Source organism: Jaculus jaculus, chromosome 1 (genome assembly GCF_020740685.1).
Source record: "Jaculus jaculus isolate mJacJac1 chromosome 1, mJacJac1.mat.Y.cur, whole genome shotgun sequence".
In the NCBI taxonomy this organism is placed as follows: Eukaryota; Metazoa; Chordata; class Mammalia; order Rodentia; family Dipodidae; genus Jaculus; species Jaculus jaculus.
The window spans coordinates 284864654-284881038 of NC_059102.1; the positions used below are offsets into that span (position 1 = coordinate 284864654).

The window sequence follows — 16385 nt, forward strand, 5'->3', positions numbered from 1 at the left end:
AATTTCTGTGCATCAAAGGACACTATAAACAGCTGAAAAGGCAAATCACAGAAAGGAAAAAAGCTATTTGTAAATCATGTATCTAACTAGAAATTAATGTCCTTCAACTTAGAAACAAAAAGACACATTCCTCAAAAGGATATGTATTTATAGATGACCAAGCATAAGAAAATAAATTCAACACAGCTGATTTTTAAGGAAATGCAAATAAAAATGATGGGGTGACAAACCCACTGGACGACTATTATGAAAACACAGTCACAAAGTAAGAAATGTGACACATAGACTAACAAGTACAGAACAGACAATGAAAATTCTACAGAAAAACAAATATTTGAGGATTCAATCTACAGGAGATACCCACAACAGTCAAATTCAGAGACAGACGACAGAATAGCCATTACCAGAGGCTAGGGCAAGAAGGAAAGGGGAATTAGGGACTAACTGGTACACATGTTCAATAAGAAATAAAGGAAAAGTTTCAGACTTCTTGTATATTTTAAATATAGTTGATATCAAATATGCTTAAAACTGGCTAAAATGGCAAATGTTGCATATGTTAATCAATTAAAAACTGAAAAAAGAATAAGCACCAAATATGTTTAAAAGATGGTAACTAGAAGTAGCCTCCATGAGTAGGATTTAAAAACAAAACACAGGTCAGGGAGAAAGTAAGATAAACTCTATATCAAAGATTAAAGGAGAAAAGATATTATATATGTGTGAGTGTATAAACATACATTCAATAAATTTCCAGAATGTATATGAAATCAGGACAGCTGAAAAGCCAGGCTAAATGTAAAAACTAATCAGCAAACGTGAGGAACCAGTCCATCAGCTGCAGTGATGGTACTGAGGGTGAAAGACAGCTCTTCCACAAGGTAAGCCAGGTAGGTGACACTGGTTTAAAGAGACAAGTAATCAGTCCTAGCCAAAGGAGAACTAAAAGAGAAACAAACAGGTCCACCTCAGTAGACAAGTAAACCTCTAATACAAATATAGAAGGAAGAACAAACAATAACAAAAACTACAGACAAAATGACAGCAATTAATTAATCTTTTCAAGAACAACCTTAAATGCAAAAGTCTTAACTATCCAGTTAAAAGGCATAGTAATAGGACTAGAAGATAGGATCCAACTATTTGTTGTCCAAAGAAAAACACCTCATCAGCAAAGACAAACACTGACTGAGAATCAACCAAAAGATAAAAACTGCCAAGCGGTACCTCCTTTAATCTTAGCACTACATAGCGATTTCTAGTCAGCCTTGGATAGAGTGAGATCCTGCCTCAACAAACAAAAAGATGGGGGAGGGACACCTTTAATCCCAAACACTCAGGAGGCAGAGGTAAAAGGATAACTGACTTCAAGGCCAGTCTGGGACTACAGAGTGAGTTCTAGGTCAGCCTGGAGTAGAGTGAGACCCTACCTCAAAAATAGGGGTGGGCGGGGGCAGGAGAAATGCCTCCAAGGTTAAAGGTACTTGCTTACAAAGCCCGAAGGCCCAACTACAATTCCCCAGTAACCACATAAAAGCCAGAAACACAAAGTTGCATGCATCTGGAGTTCATTTGTAGCAGCTGGAGGCCCTAGCACACCAATTCTCTCACCTCTCTCTAATAAATAAATAAACAGTTTTTAAGGGGCTGGAGGGATGGCTTAGCAGTTAAGGTTCTTGCCTGCAAAGTCAAAGAACCCAGGTTTGATTCCCCAGAACCCATATAAGTCGGATGCACAAGGGAGCGTGTGCATGTGGAGCTCAAAGCCAGTGGCTGAAAGCCCTGGCGTGCCCATTCATTCTCACCACCCCCCCCACCACTTTCTCTTTCCCTCTCAAATAAATAAATAAATAATACATTAAAATATTTTTTAAGGGCTGGAGAGATGGCTTAGCAGTTAAACGCTTGTCTGTGAAGCCTAAGGACCCCGGTTCGAGGCTCGGTTCCCCAGGTCCCACGTTAGCCAGATGCACAAGGGGGCGCACGCGTCTGGAGTTCGTTTGCTGAGGCTGGAAGCCCTGGCGCGCCCATTCTCTCTCTCCCTCTATCTGCCTTTCTCTCTGTGTCACTCTCAAATAAATAAATAAATAAAAATTTAAAAAAATATATTTTTTAAAAGCTTCCCTGACTGATAATTTTCAAATTTCTCACTGTTCTTTAAAACGCCAAGCTATACTTTTCATTTTAGTTTCTATGAAATATTCCTGTATTATATAATGTGTTTAATTTCACTATGTGAGCTGGTTTCAGAGGGTCCTTGCTACTTAAAAATAGAAGGGTAAGGGCTGAAAGGATGGCTTAGCAGTTAAGTTGCCTGCCAGCAAAGCCAAAGGACACAGGCTCCATTCCTCGGGACCCACGTAAGCCAGGAACACAAAGTGGTACATGTTTCTGGAGTTTGTCTGCAGCAGCTGAAGGCCCTGGCACACTCCTTCACTACCTGCCCCTCTCCCTCTCTCAAACAAGTAAGGAAAGTCAAAAGTGAAGATAAAAACAGATTAAAAAAGGGGGGGGGGGCTTGGTATTTCAATGCTAATCAAAGAAAACATTCTACTTCTATCCAAATTTATTCATGGTAATGGGAATACAATATTTACTTTCTGAACAGCAATAGACAAAGCTAGAATATATAGTGCTAGTCAGTAACATTATAAAGTAGTAAAATATTTATTACCAAAAAATGAAATTAATACCAGTTTCCCATTCACATTTTAAAGTACTTTCATGCCTAAAAAATAAAACTGGTCCTGCAGTGAATGAACTGTAAAAGGAGAAGGAACTACGTGCAAATTTATAAAGCTAAAGTAAGATGAAATTAAGAAGTGTTTAAAGAAATTGGAGGAATCAAGAAAATAATCTCCAGAGTCTCCAAGGCACATTTTACATGTGTTTTTGAGTAAGGTGTACGTTCCTCTGGCTGACAGCAAGATGAAGAGAATTTTAACAGTTAATTCTGTGTGTCAACTTGACTGGACCCAGTATTATTCTAGGTGTGTCTATTAGGGCATTTCTAAATGTGATTAGCATCTGGACCAGTAGAATGAATAAAATGATTACACTTTCCCTTATGTAGGTGAGCAGAACAAAAGGAATAAAACATAATTTACTCTATCTGAGAAATCATTCTACTGTCTTGGCATTCTACTGGAATTTACAGCATGGGACCACCCAGTTCTCAGACCTTTGGACCAGGATATAATAGTATCATTTCCTCTCCTTTGGACTCCAGCTTAGTGATTGTAGATGCTGAACTTGACTGAAGTTCCTTCCATATTGGTGTTTGAGCCAATTTCTCTTAATTCTCATTCACTGTGTGTGTGTGTGTGTGTGTGTGTGTGTGTGTGTGTGTGTGTGTCTCTCTAAGGTTACAAATTGAGTATTCATAATTCAAAATGGTGCAAAATCTAAATTGCCACTGTAGCAGAGAGCTTCAGGTTCACTGAGATGAACTTCCAGACCAGGCAGAGTTATGGAAGAAGGGATATTTATTGAAGCCTACAGATCCAGGGGAAGTTTCATAAATGGCGGAAGAAGCTGGCCTGCCTTCACAGGACAAAGCAGATAGAGAGAAGTACAAGCCTAAAGGTCAAAAGCCATAGCACACTTCAGGAGCTCCAGCCAGGTACACTTTGCATATCTTTAGATTGAAATCTGAAACCCACCACCACACTTTAAGATCCACCCAGCGACACTGTCTCCAGACAGGTGGCTGTAGATACAAACTACAAGCAATAAAGAACTGAATATATTGGGGGCCATCTATTCAAACTACCACAGCTCCCAAATCTGAAGCTTAAGAAAAATTTTTACCCTGACCTAACATAATGAAGTCAGCCCAAATTCAAGGACATTAAAAATACTGTATAAAACTAGACATGTTATGCAGGCTGGAGAGATGGCTCAGTGGTTAGAAGTGCTTGCCTGCAGAGCCTAATGGCCTGGATTCAATTCTCTAGTACATATAAAGCACAAGGTGCATGTGGTCTGGAGTTCATTAGCAGTGGCAAGAGGCCCTGGCACACTCATCTCATATTCCCTCCCTCCTCCCCCCCTTTCCTCCTCTTATAAGTAAAATACATTTTTTAGTTATACAAGATATGTATATACTTCATATTAGAAGCATATATATTTTTATTGTTTTGACGGCAGGGTTTCACTCTAGCCCAGCCCAGGCCAACGTGAAATTCACTATGTAGATTCAGGCTGGCCTTGAACTCACGGCAATCCTACTTTAGCCTCATGAGCCATGATAGGATTAAAAGCATGAGCCACTACACCCAGCTGTAAAAAAATACATTTTTAAAAATTTTAGTACACTCTTTAATTTTGGCTCACTAAAACTCAGTCACTGTATTAACTACAAGGACTCAACATTTATTTTTAAGATGGTTAAAAACATTAAAATTTTGTGAGAAATTTAAGGGATAAATATGTAATACAAGTACAAGTGAAAAGACCAAAAGCATCACAACTCAATGAAACTAGGAATGAAACTTGTGATAGTTAAGGTGTTGTCAACTTGATCTGTTTAGTAATCCACAGGTTGCTTCTAGGAAGGCTCAACTAAAGGAAGAGGTCTTTCCCCCAGGGTGAGCCCTTCCCCCAGAGTGGGCACCCCCACTCAGAGGGGGACTTGATATAAGGAAGCTCTGGGTAAAAAAAGAGTTCCTTCCTTCCTCCCTTCCACCTGGCTGCCGGAGCTGCTTGCTACCTTCCAGTGTGGATTGAAGACCAGTGCTGACTGAAGACCAGCATCAACTGAAGACCCTCGTGGATAGAAACCCAGCGGCTCCTCAGGAAGCTGCCAGGCTTCCCCACACCATCTGCAGTGCCAGGTTGGGACTGCTGAGGCTTCTGGACACGAGGACTGAGCAGCTACCAGGTTCGGTGATTCTCAGGCCTGCAACTGCTATTGGACTACTGAAAGCTTATCCAATAAATCCCCTTTCATTCTAGCAGTTCTGTTCCTCTAGAGAACCCTGACTAATACAATACTGTAATGATAACATTTACTCTTTGTTATTCTGCTATCTTTATAGTAATCTATGTAACCATAAATGTTACTAATTCCTTGAAAGGAACATAATGAAAAATATGGTATTTATGCCTGTATCTTTTATAGTCAAGCATATTCAACAAACTTGCTGAATTAAGTGAAGCTGCTGAAGGGGAGGGGGAAGCAGAGCCCTAAAGACAAGTATTACCTTCACAATGCTATAAGCTTTGCATGAATTTTTCTGTTTTGCTGTATATCTTTAGATTAAAGTCTTTATATTCAATCAGACTATAATCCTAATAAAGATAACCTCAAGAATTTGAATCAAGAATAGCTAGGGGCTGGGGCAATATCTCCACGGTTACAGTTGCTTGTTTTCAAAGCCTGTTGGCCTGGGTTCAACTCCCCTGCACCCAAACAAAATCAAACAAAAACAGAACATTCATCTGGAGTTCATTTGCAGAGGCAAGAGACCCTAGAGAACATGCATGAACACATAAAACTTTTAAAAAAAATTTTAAAGAATAATGACTAATTGCTCCCTTCTTTCTTCAAGAAAGCCCTTTGGAAAAAGGATTCAATTTCTTTATTTGTAACACTTGGTTTCTTATCTACTATACTATTTTAATAAGAAATATATTCTGATACTAGCAATTTAACTCAGTTGAGTATGTTTCTTTGTGAATTTTCAGAGCACTGTTTTAATATTTTATAACTATTTAAATTTACAAATTGCTGAACTTTGTCATGAATTAATGATGTCAAATATTTTACCAAATGTTTTAACATTACTGTGTTGTGCTGCAAGAAGTATGAGGTACCTGAAACAACTTATGCAGTAGCTTTACAAACCCTATTGAACTCAACATATCCTATTCTGAATAAGAAATGCTTTATAATGACTGAACAAACTGAAACAAAATGAATTGGCCATATAACCAATCTGTATGTATTTCTGAAAAATATAACCTTACAAAATCCTAAGTTTTGAGGAAATCTATGTAAAATGTGTATCTCAACATATAAATCTAACTACACCAAACATCATTAGGCAGGTTCAAATAACAATGTGAAATACAAATATAGTCCGTTATGCTGTATTTGTATTAGTGAGTCAATTACCATGAACATTACTGCCATGACCAACATTGATTTTTGAAATGGTGAACTACTGGCAAAGTTTATTACAATGTGAAGTACAGCTTTGTTTGACAGATAATAACAGTGTTAAAACTTAACAAAAAATATGTTTTATATTCATTCCAATAAGGTTTTACACTCATTAAAACTATAAAGGTCAAGCAGGGTGTGGTGGTGTATGCCTTTAATCCCAGCACTAGGGAGGCAGAGGTAGGAAGATTGCTGTGAGTTTAAGGCTACCCTGAGACTACATAGTGAATTTCAGGTCAGCCTGGGCTAGAGCAAGACCCTGTCTTGAAAAGCCAAACTAAAGAAAAAATAAAAAGATACAGGTCTTTCACCAAAGAGATATCCAAAGGACAACATCCAGATACTACGGGGATTAGGGAGTGGCACATGTTTGCAACTCTGGGACTAAGAGAGATGAAGCAGGAGGATTTAAGACCAAAGTGGGCTGCACAGTGAGACCATATTAAAAGAGAGAAACAAAAGTCCTTCAGACATAGTCTTTTTAGTTCTATACAGATTGATTGTCCCATATACTAAAGGACCTCCTTCCTCTGGTCCCATTCAGAAAATGCCCTTCAAAATATCCCAGAGAGCAATACTATTCCTAGTGTGAACCTCACTGACAATCAGTTTTAATCTAAGTATTCCTGAGCGAAGCTGCTAACTTTATTGAAAAACCAAAGAACACACAGGCATAATGAAGCATCTGCCAAATCACGACAATTTTAGATGTGTATACCTTCCCTAGGGATCATTAATAGTTTGTTTGAATTAAAAGTAAACACTGGCTCTGAAAGACACATAAATTTAACTCTGCTTTCCAATGAAGAGAAATTCTTAAATATGAGTAACTTCTGTACAACTTCACAAAAGCTCACAGAGGGAAAATAAGGTAGGCAAACACACTGACATTTGTGATTATTTTGGAATTGCTAATTTACAACCAGGCTAATTCTTGCTTTGAGTTCAAAGAATCAAAACTGACTCATGTACCATCAAAATAGACTTCCTGGAAAAAACTTAAACTCCTAATATACAACTTTTTTAGAAAAAAGGAAAAGCTGAGCCGGGAGTGGTGGCACATGCCTTTTAAAGTCCAGCACTTGGGAGGCAGAGGTAGGAGCATCACCATGAGTTCAAGGCCATTCTGAGATTTAGTAAATTCCATCCAGGTCAGCCTCGGCTAGAGTGAGACTCTACATCAAAATAATCCAAGAAGGGCTGAAGAGATGGCTTACCCTGTTAAGGCACTTGCCTGTAAAGACTAAGGACCCAAGTTCAATTCTCCAGGTCCCACGTAAGCCAGATGCACATGGTGGTGCATGCATCTGTAGTTCATTTGCAGTGGCTGGAGGCTCTGGCACACCCATTTTCTCCCTCTCTCTCTCTCTCTCTCTCTCTCTCTCTCTTCTATAAATAAAAAATAATTTTTTTAAAAAATCAAAGAAAAAAGGAAAAGCTAATTACATTAAGTAACTAAAAAGAAGTCAATGGTCCAAATCTTCCATGTAATGAAAGGGTCTGTATTTCATTTACTAAAGCATAAACAGAAAGGAAATTAATATACAGATGACTACATTTAGGTCTCCCTTTTCTTATCACTCAACAATATTTGGTTGGGTTTACATGTTCTCTCCATATTCCTCAATCATTTTTAAATAATATTTTATTTATTTATTTAAAGGGGTAGACAAAGAGAATGGGCACACAAGGGTCTCTAGCCACTGCAAACGAATCCCAGACACATGTGCCACCTTGTGTGTCTGGCTTACACGAGTACTGGGGAACTAAACCTGGGTCCTTAAGTTTGCAGCCAAGCACCTTAACTGCTAGGCAATCCCTCCAGCCCCTCAATCCTTTCTTTTAATATTTTATTTTTATTTATTTATATGACAGAGAGAGAGAGAGAGAGAGAGAGAGAGAAATGGGCACGCCAAGGCTTCTAGCCACTGAAAATAAACTTCAGATGCCTGAGATCCCTTGTGCATCTGGCTACATGGGTTCTGGGGAATTGATCCTGGGTCCTTTGGCTTTGCAGGCAAATGCCTTAACTGCTAAGCCATTTCTACAGGCCCTCAATCCTTTTTTTAAAACAAGGACATAATATAGAACTTACAGATTCATAATAAACAGATAATATTGGATAGTAAGCATACTGAGTAGTATGTTTTACATCTGATCTATCATGGAATAATCAATGAAATACTCAAAAACTATTAACCTCATGAAAACATGAATATTCAATAGAAATGAGGAATTAGGAAGCACCAAAAATCACATAAATTAGTTCCTTCAAAGTTACTATAGAAATGCCCAGAAAAGGTCTAAAACCAGCAACAAGAAGTTTTGGCCACAATATGTCGAGTGATAACCTATTTTTCCATTAAAAACTTGGGCTGGAGAGATGGCTTAGCGGTTAAGCGCTTGCCTGTGAAGCCTAAGGACCCTGGTTCGAGGCTCGGTTCCCCAGGTCCCACGTTAGCCAGATGCACAAGGGGGTGCACGCGTCTGGAGTTCGTTTGCAGAGGCTGGAAGCCCTGGTGCGCCCATTCTCTCTCTCTCCCTCTATCTGTCTTTCTCTCTGTGTCTGTCTCTCTCAAATAAATAAATAAATAAATAATTAAAAAAAAGAAAAACCAAAACAAAGAAAAAAAAACAAATCTTAAAAAAAAAACAACTATAAAGCTTAACAAAGTAGCTGTTTCTCAGTTTGACAAAGAAAACTGCTACATTTACTGAGTTAGTTTAACCACAGAATCTGATGTTAAAGAAACCATAGGAACATGAACACACCTGTCTGTCATGAATTGTTTAGTATTTCTCTTGACTGGAAACGTGTAGCTTACAAGAAAGTCACTAAAGGAAGTTTTATCTCACATTTACTCCATTATTCTACACTTTATATGAAGTTATTAATCAATCTACCTTACACTTTAAGAGTTTAAATTTTAAGTTGCAGATCTACCTAAACATTTGAATTTAATTTGGCCTATGTGTAGTGTGTGTGGTACACAGATACCTTTCATTAATAATTCTTAGGGAATCTTCTGGTCATATAAACACTGGTAACTCAAGGTCTCAACATAATAAGGAAGAGAATCATTACTATAAGTTTACCCATTAAACTCTCAATAACCAAGATGCATAGTACAGCCAGCCAGTTAGACATCAAAAACAGTCAAAGGTAATGAATATAGTCGTAATTTTGAAATGATTGCTGCAGGTAGTATTAAAAAAAAAATCTCAGACTCTACTACCAAACTGGTAGAGCTGATCAAAACCTACAGCCATGTAGCACGATACAAAATAAATACACAGAAATCAGTAGCCTTCATACATCCTAACAACAAACCCACACAGGATGAAATCAGAGAATCACTCCCATTCACAATTGCATCAAAAAATAAATAAATAAATAAATAAAGTACTTTGGAAAAAACCTAACCAAGGAAGTAAAGAATCTCTACAATGAGAACTTTAAAACACTCAAGCAAGAAATTGCAGAAGACACTAGAAAGTGGAAAAACATCCCTTGTTCCTGGATTGGAAGAATCAATATTGTGAAAATAGCAATCTTACCTAAAGCAATCTACACAATAATGCAATCCCTATCAAAATTCCAATGGCCTATATATAAACTGTACAATCCGTAAAAGTTTTTATAGAATAAATATTCAGCTGTGAAAACTGGTTAAATAAACTAATATTTCTTAAAAAAAAATTCCAATGGCATTCTTCATGGAAATAGAAAAAAAAATCCAAATATTCATTTGGAATCAGAAAAACCTTGAATATCTAAAATAACACTGAGCAACAAAAATAAGGTTGGTGGTATCACCATACCCGATTTTAACCTATACTACAGAGCAATAGTAACAAAAACAGCGTGGTACTGGCACAAAAACAGACATGTAGATCAGTGGAACAGAATAGAGCACCCAGATGTAAGCCCAAGTAGCTATAGCCACCTGATATTCGATAAAAATGCCAAAAATACTCACTGGAGAAAAGACAGCTTCTTCAGCAAATGGTGTTGGGAAAACTGTATATCTCTCCACAAGGATGAAAATAGATTCTTCTATCTCACCATGCACAAGAATTAAGTCCAAACGGATTAAAGACCTTAACATCAGACCTGAAACTCTGAAACTGCTAGAGGAAAAAGTAGGGGAAACCCTTCAACATATTGGTCTTGGTAAAGACTTTCTGAATACAACCCCAATTGCTCAGGCAATAAAACCACAGATTAATCCCTGGGACCTCATGAAATTACAAAGATTTTACACTGCAAAGGACACAGTGAAAAAAGCAAAGAGGCAACCTACAGAATGGGAAAAAATCTTTGCCAGCTATATATCTGATAGAGGATTAATATCTAGGATATACAAAGAATTCAAAAAGTTAAATAATAAGGAATCAAACAAGCCAATCAAAAAATGGGATTTGGATAAATAGAGCATTCTCAAAGGAAGAAATACGAATGGCATATAAGCATCTAAAAAAAATCCACTAGTCATAAGGTAAATGCAGATTAAAACTATAATGAGATTCCATTTCACTCCTGTCAGATTGGCCACCATCATGAAAACAAATGATCATAAATGTTGGCAGGGATGTGGAAAAAGTGGAACCCTTCTACACTGCTGGTGGGAATGCAATCTGGTCCAGCCATTGTGGAAAACAGTGTGGAGGTTCCTACAACAGCTAAAGATTAATCTACCATATGACCCAGCTATAGCACTCCTAGGCATATATCCGAAGGACTTCATCTCATTTCCTTAGAAGTACATGCTCAACCATGTTTATTGCTGCTCAATTTATAATAGCTGGGAAATGAAACCAGCCTAGATGTCCCTCAACTGATGAGTGGATAATGAAGATGTGGCACATTTATACAATGGAGTTCTACTCAACGGTAAAGGAAAATGAAGTTATGAAATTTGCAGAAAAATGGATGGAGCTGGAAAGGATTATACTAAGTGAGGTAACCCAGGCCCAGAAAGCCAAGTGCCACATGTTCTCTCTCATATGTGGATCCTAGCTACAGATGATTGGGATTCGGCATGAGAATGAAAATACTTAGTAGCAGAGGCCAGTAAGTTAAAAAGGAGACATAAAGGGAAGAGAAAGGAAGGGAGGAGGGTACTTAATAGGTTGATACTGTATATATGTAAGTGCAATGATTGAGATGGGGACGTAATATGATGGAGAATGGAATTTCAAAGGGGAAAGTGTCAGGGGGAGGGAATTACCATGGGATTTTTTTTATAATCATAGAAAATGTTAATAAAAATTAAAAAATAAAACAAAACAAAATCTCTCCGAAAACTGGGATGGTGGCTCACGTCTTTAATGCCAGCACATAGGAAGCAAGGCCAGCCTGGGCGTACAGATTGATTTCCAGGTCAGCCTAGGCTAGTGTGAGACCCTACCTCTATAAACCCCTCCACCTGTCAAAAAAATACTCACTCTACTTCATGAATATGTGTAATATTTTACCAATTTAAAAATTAAAAATATTTAGGTTAGACTTGATCCTACCCTCTCCAGTGTCTTGTGGTTTAGGTGTTTCCTGTAAGGGCCTGTTGAAGGTTCAGCCATTTGGTCTGCCTTTTAGGAAGTAGAATTTTATGGTACCACATTGCCATTTGGGTCTAGATTAGTTTTTCCCACACCTTTGATGCCCTCCCCACCCTCCCCCTCAATCCTAGTGTCTAGTCCATGAGATGCTTGCTGGGTATGTAAGGTATCTTACGTAGATTAAGGTTAAGTGCTATAGATGAGTGAGACTATGTGGCGATTTTTTTTCTGTGATTGGGTAAGTTCACTGAGAATGATCTGTTCTACACTCAACCATTTTTCCTCAAATTTCTTTGTGTCATTTTTTCTTACTGCTGTATAGAATTCCATTGTATAGATATACCACATCTTTGTTATCCATTCTTCTAGTGATGGACATCTGGATTGATTCCAGCTCTTAGCTATTACGAATTGTGCCGCTACAAACATGGTTGAGCAAATCTCTATGGCCTGTGGTTTGAAGGTTTTATGGTAGATGCCCAGTAAAGGAATAACTGGGTCTGTTGGTATCTCTATAGTCAGTCTCCATATTGCTTTCCAAAGTGGTTGTACCATCCTACATTCCCACCAACAGTAGATGAGTGTTCCTACTTCTCCACATCCTCACCAGCATTTATTTTCATTTGATTTTTTGATGTTTGCTATCCTTATTGGGGTAAGATGGAGTCTCATCATTGTTTTAATTTGCATTTCTCTGATGATTAGGGATGATGAATATTTTCTTAAGTGTGTGTTTGCCATTTGTATTTCTTCCTTTGTGAACTGCCTGTTCAGCTCTTTACCCAATTTTGTGAGTGGGGTGTTTTACTTTTTACTGTTTAGATTTTTGAGTTCTTTGTAGATTCTAGAGATGAGGCCTCTGTCAGTTGAATAACCAGCAAATATTTTCTCCCATTCTGTGGGTAATCTATTGGCTTTGCTTATTGTATGCTTGTCTATAAAGAAACTCTTCAGCTTCATGTGATCCCATTAGTTGAGTAACTGTTTAAGATCATGAGCTACTGAGGTTTTGTTCAGGAAGTCTTTTTCCATTCCTACATCATGGAAATTACTTCCTTGGATGGGGAGGGAAGGGAGGGCATTAAAGGGGTGGGAAACACAAATCTAGATTCAAACAGCAATGGTACCATAAAATTCTACTTCCTAAAGGCAGACCCTCTCCCCCACCCCCTCCCTAACTCTTGTATATTAGTTATCTTTTTCCTCATTTTCTTAGTGGGCACTGACCTGTAACTCCCAGTACCAGCATGGGGGTATCATCCACAATGAGCTTTTGATCAGAGAGACCTACAAGGTTTCCTAAAAGAATGACAGACTTCTGTCAGAGTACTTGATGACCTACCAAAGGTCAGTGGTAAGACCCTACTGCTGAAGACTCCATATGCAGCTGACACAGAAAATGGAACGGCATGGCTGGAGGCCAGGAGAGAGTCAGTCCCCAGACAGTCAGCGTGTCTAGTGCCAGAAGGTGCCACATGGGTGACTGGGGGAAACGGCCAATATCTGTCCAAGCAACTCATGGTCTAACCTACTTAGCAACAAATAACCTGTTGTGATGCCCACACAAGTGCAATAGTGGCACACAGCCATGGTGGGGAACCAACTGCTCTTGATTTGGCTAACTGATCCCTCAGTGGTCCAGGACCCATAGCTGGAGCTGGGAAACAAGTCAGAACCATATCCAAACATAGCCCACTCTCCAATATCAAGCTACCATCAATCATGGGGTACAAGAGGGCCTACACCTATTAAACTCTCTACCAAAAAAGTAAGGGTTATCTCATTTGTCCTGGTGCTAACTTACTCTCCGTTGGAGAATCTGCTTCTCTTTTTCAGATAGATACACATCCTAAGGAGGGAGCCACCACATCATACCTCAAAAAGGTCCCAACTGAAACTAAGGAAAATTGGCAAAACAAGCAAAGGTGCTGTTTTCCTGATGAACCAGATACCAGCACAAGGGGGAAGGAGACCAACACAGAGAAAAATCAACTCCTACCAAGTCAGATAGCCAGAGCCTCAGAGGCCCCCAACACCTCATCACTTAAGCAGACCAAAAATGAACCCAACATGGCTCAGGGAAATTTTGCAGAAGAGGGGGCCGAAAGTATGTCAGAGCCAAATGTTGGGTCATGATATGCAGAGACATTCATGGTACCAATAACTGTGGGCTAACTCCACAATGCACGACCCATATACATCAACAAGGAGGGGCCATTGGGGAGGGGGTAAGTCATGGATGAGCCTAATAATGGTACCAAACTGCCTGTATCTGCTGAATAGAAAACTAATAAAAAAAAAATATATAAAATAAAAAAAAATAAAAAATATATACTGCTAGGGATATAGTTCAGTAGGAGAGTGCTTGACTATAACATGAGGGACCCAACCTTGGGGTAAGGGAGAGGAACTAGTAAAAACAATTACTTTATCTTTACCTGAAGGCACAGCAGGAAGCATATTAAGTCATTCTCATATTCCCAAATGTAAATATTAGTTTATAGCTGTTACTTACGAAGTACTTTATTGTTCCTGTGTAGGAGGAGTTGGTGTACCAAGGCCTCTTGCTACTGCAAATGAACACCATATTCTTGTTCCACTTTTGCACTCAGCTTAAAGAGGGTCACTAAAAGATTAAACCCAGGCTGGCAGACTTTACAAACACACACCTGTAATTGCTGGAATCATCTGCCCAGACCCAGTCAATATGTATTTATTGAAAAGTGAAAATGGCCTGGACATGTGGCACACATCTTTAATAATACCAGCACTCAGGAGGCAGAGGCAGTAGGATTGCATTGAGTTCAAGGCTACCGGGAAACTACATAGTGAATTCCAGGTCAACCTGGGCTACAGCGACACCCTACCTCAACGACCCCCCCACCAAAAAAGAAAAGTGAAAATACAAACATTCTTTATTCTATTAATGATTTCTGAGATACTATGGCAGTGTTGGAAAAAAAGAAATCTCAAATTTCTGGACCATTCATATGGTATAATGTTTAAGTATTATAAGAATTTATTTGGGGAGCTGGAGATGGCTTACAGGTTAAGGCACTTGCCTACAAAGCCTAAGGACCCAGGTTTGATTCCCCAGTACCCACATAAGCCAGATGCACAAGGTAGTACATGTATCTGGAGTTCATTTCCAGTGGCTAGAGGCCCTGTTGCACCCCATTCTCTTTTCCTCTAGCTGGCCCCCTTCTAATAAAGATATAAATAAAACATTTTTAGCAAAATTCATTATTTTTCTTAAAGAACTCACTCTTTCTTCCAAATTCTCAAGGAGACCTCTTTTGCATTAATTAGCTGGGTTGATTATTTAACAATTCCAGGCACTGGTTCTTCATCTTTAAAATAGGTATTACAATTACAAAATTGTCATAAAAGATAAAATTCATTTACAAAGCAGTTCAAGTGCTTAGCGTACCACCTAATTTATAAAAAAGAATAAATAACTGAATAAATCATACCACTAGTAAAGAATCACTGTCCAATACTGATGTACACAAGTCCACTTCTGATTATAATTATCCACTTCTGGATAATAAATAGGGTGATTAAACTTTCTCTTACCTAACTTGTCTCTAATTAATTTCAACAAAAAAAGTAGTAAGGACTATAGATGGGGATACAAGGACTAGTCAAAATTGACCTAAGGAAAGTCTAAGCTCTAGGCCTGAGGTTTCCCACTTAGTGTCTTCTCTCTCCCATCATTTTTAGTGTTCCTTCTAATACTTTATGGAAAGTCATAAACACTCACCAAAGAAACAAAGGAATGGGGTACCTAAAAATACAAAGCATAGTTCACCAATAAAACTCAAAAGTATCAGGAGAATTTAAAAATATAAGAAAATCCAGGTACGGTGGCTCACACCTTTAATCCCAGCACTAAAGAGGCAGAGGTAGGAGGATTGCCATGAGTTCAAGGCCATCCTGAGACTATATAGTGAATTTCAGGTTAGCCTGGGTTAGAGCAAGACCTACCTCAAAAAGAAATAAAGAAAGAAAGGAGGAAGCAAAAAAAGGAGGGAGGGAAGGAGGAGGGGGAAAGAGGAAGAAGGAAAGAAGGGGTAAAATGGAGAAGGGGGGAAGGGAAGGAAGAAGGGGGAAGGGAAGAAGAGGGGGGGAGAAAGGAAGGACGACTATGGGTTGGAGAAGTGGCTTAGTATTTAAGGCGCTTGCCTAAAACCTAAGGACCAGGTTCAATTCCCCAGTGCCCATGTAAGCCAGATGCACATGGTAGTGCATGTGTGTGGAGTTTGTTTACAGACTATCTGCCTCTTTCTCTCAAATAATTAATTTTTTAAAAAACCATGAAATAAAAGAAAAAACTATGTAGGACACAAGCTATAAAGCCATAAATTTCTAAAATATAAAGCATAAGATTAAAAATTATAAATTTATAGGTATTAATGTTCCTAGACTATCACAGGAAAAATTGATAATTAAAAGTATTAAAAACAAGAAAAATAAAAGCCCTGCCCCAGTGCTTTTGTAGAAAAAACAATGCCCAAGTGCTCAGCAGACTAACGACAGCAGAAGGCTTTTCAGAGTATCTGGTGCTTACAAAATCTGATGGCAATTTACTAAGCCATCCTGAAATACTAAGTAAACATAATTAATTCAAAGCACCAAATTCTAGATCATCATTACATCT

General features: G+C 38.4%; 1 protein-coding gene across 1 annotated transcript in view; it reads right to left on the reverse strand.

The window, feature by feature from the left end:
• The window catches only part of Cdc73 (cell division cycle 73), a 141405-nt gene that overhangs the window by 44046 nt on the left and 80974 nt on the right, over nucleotides 1-16385 (reverse strand). The gene's annotated exons all lie outside the window — the stretch shown is intronic.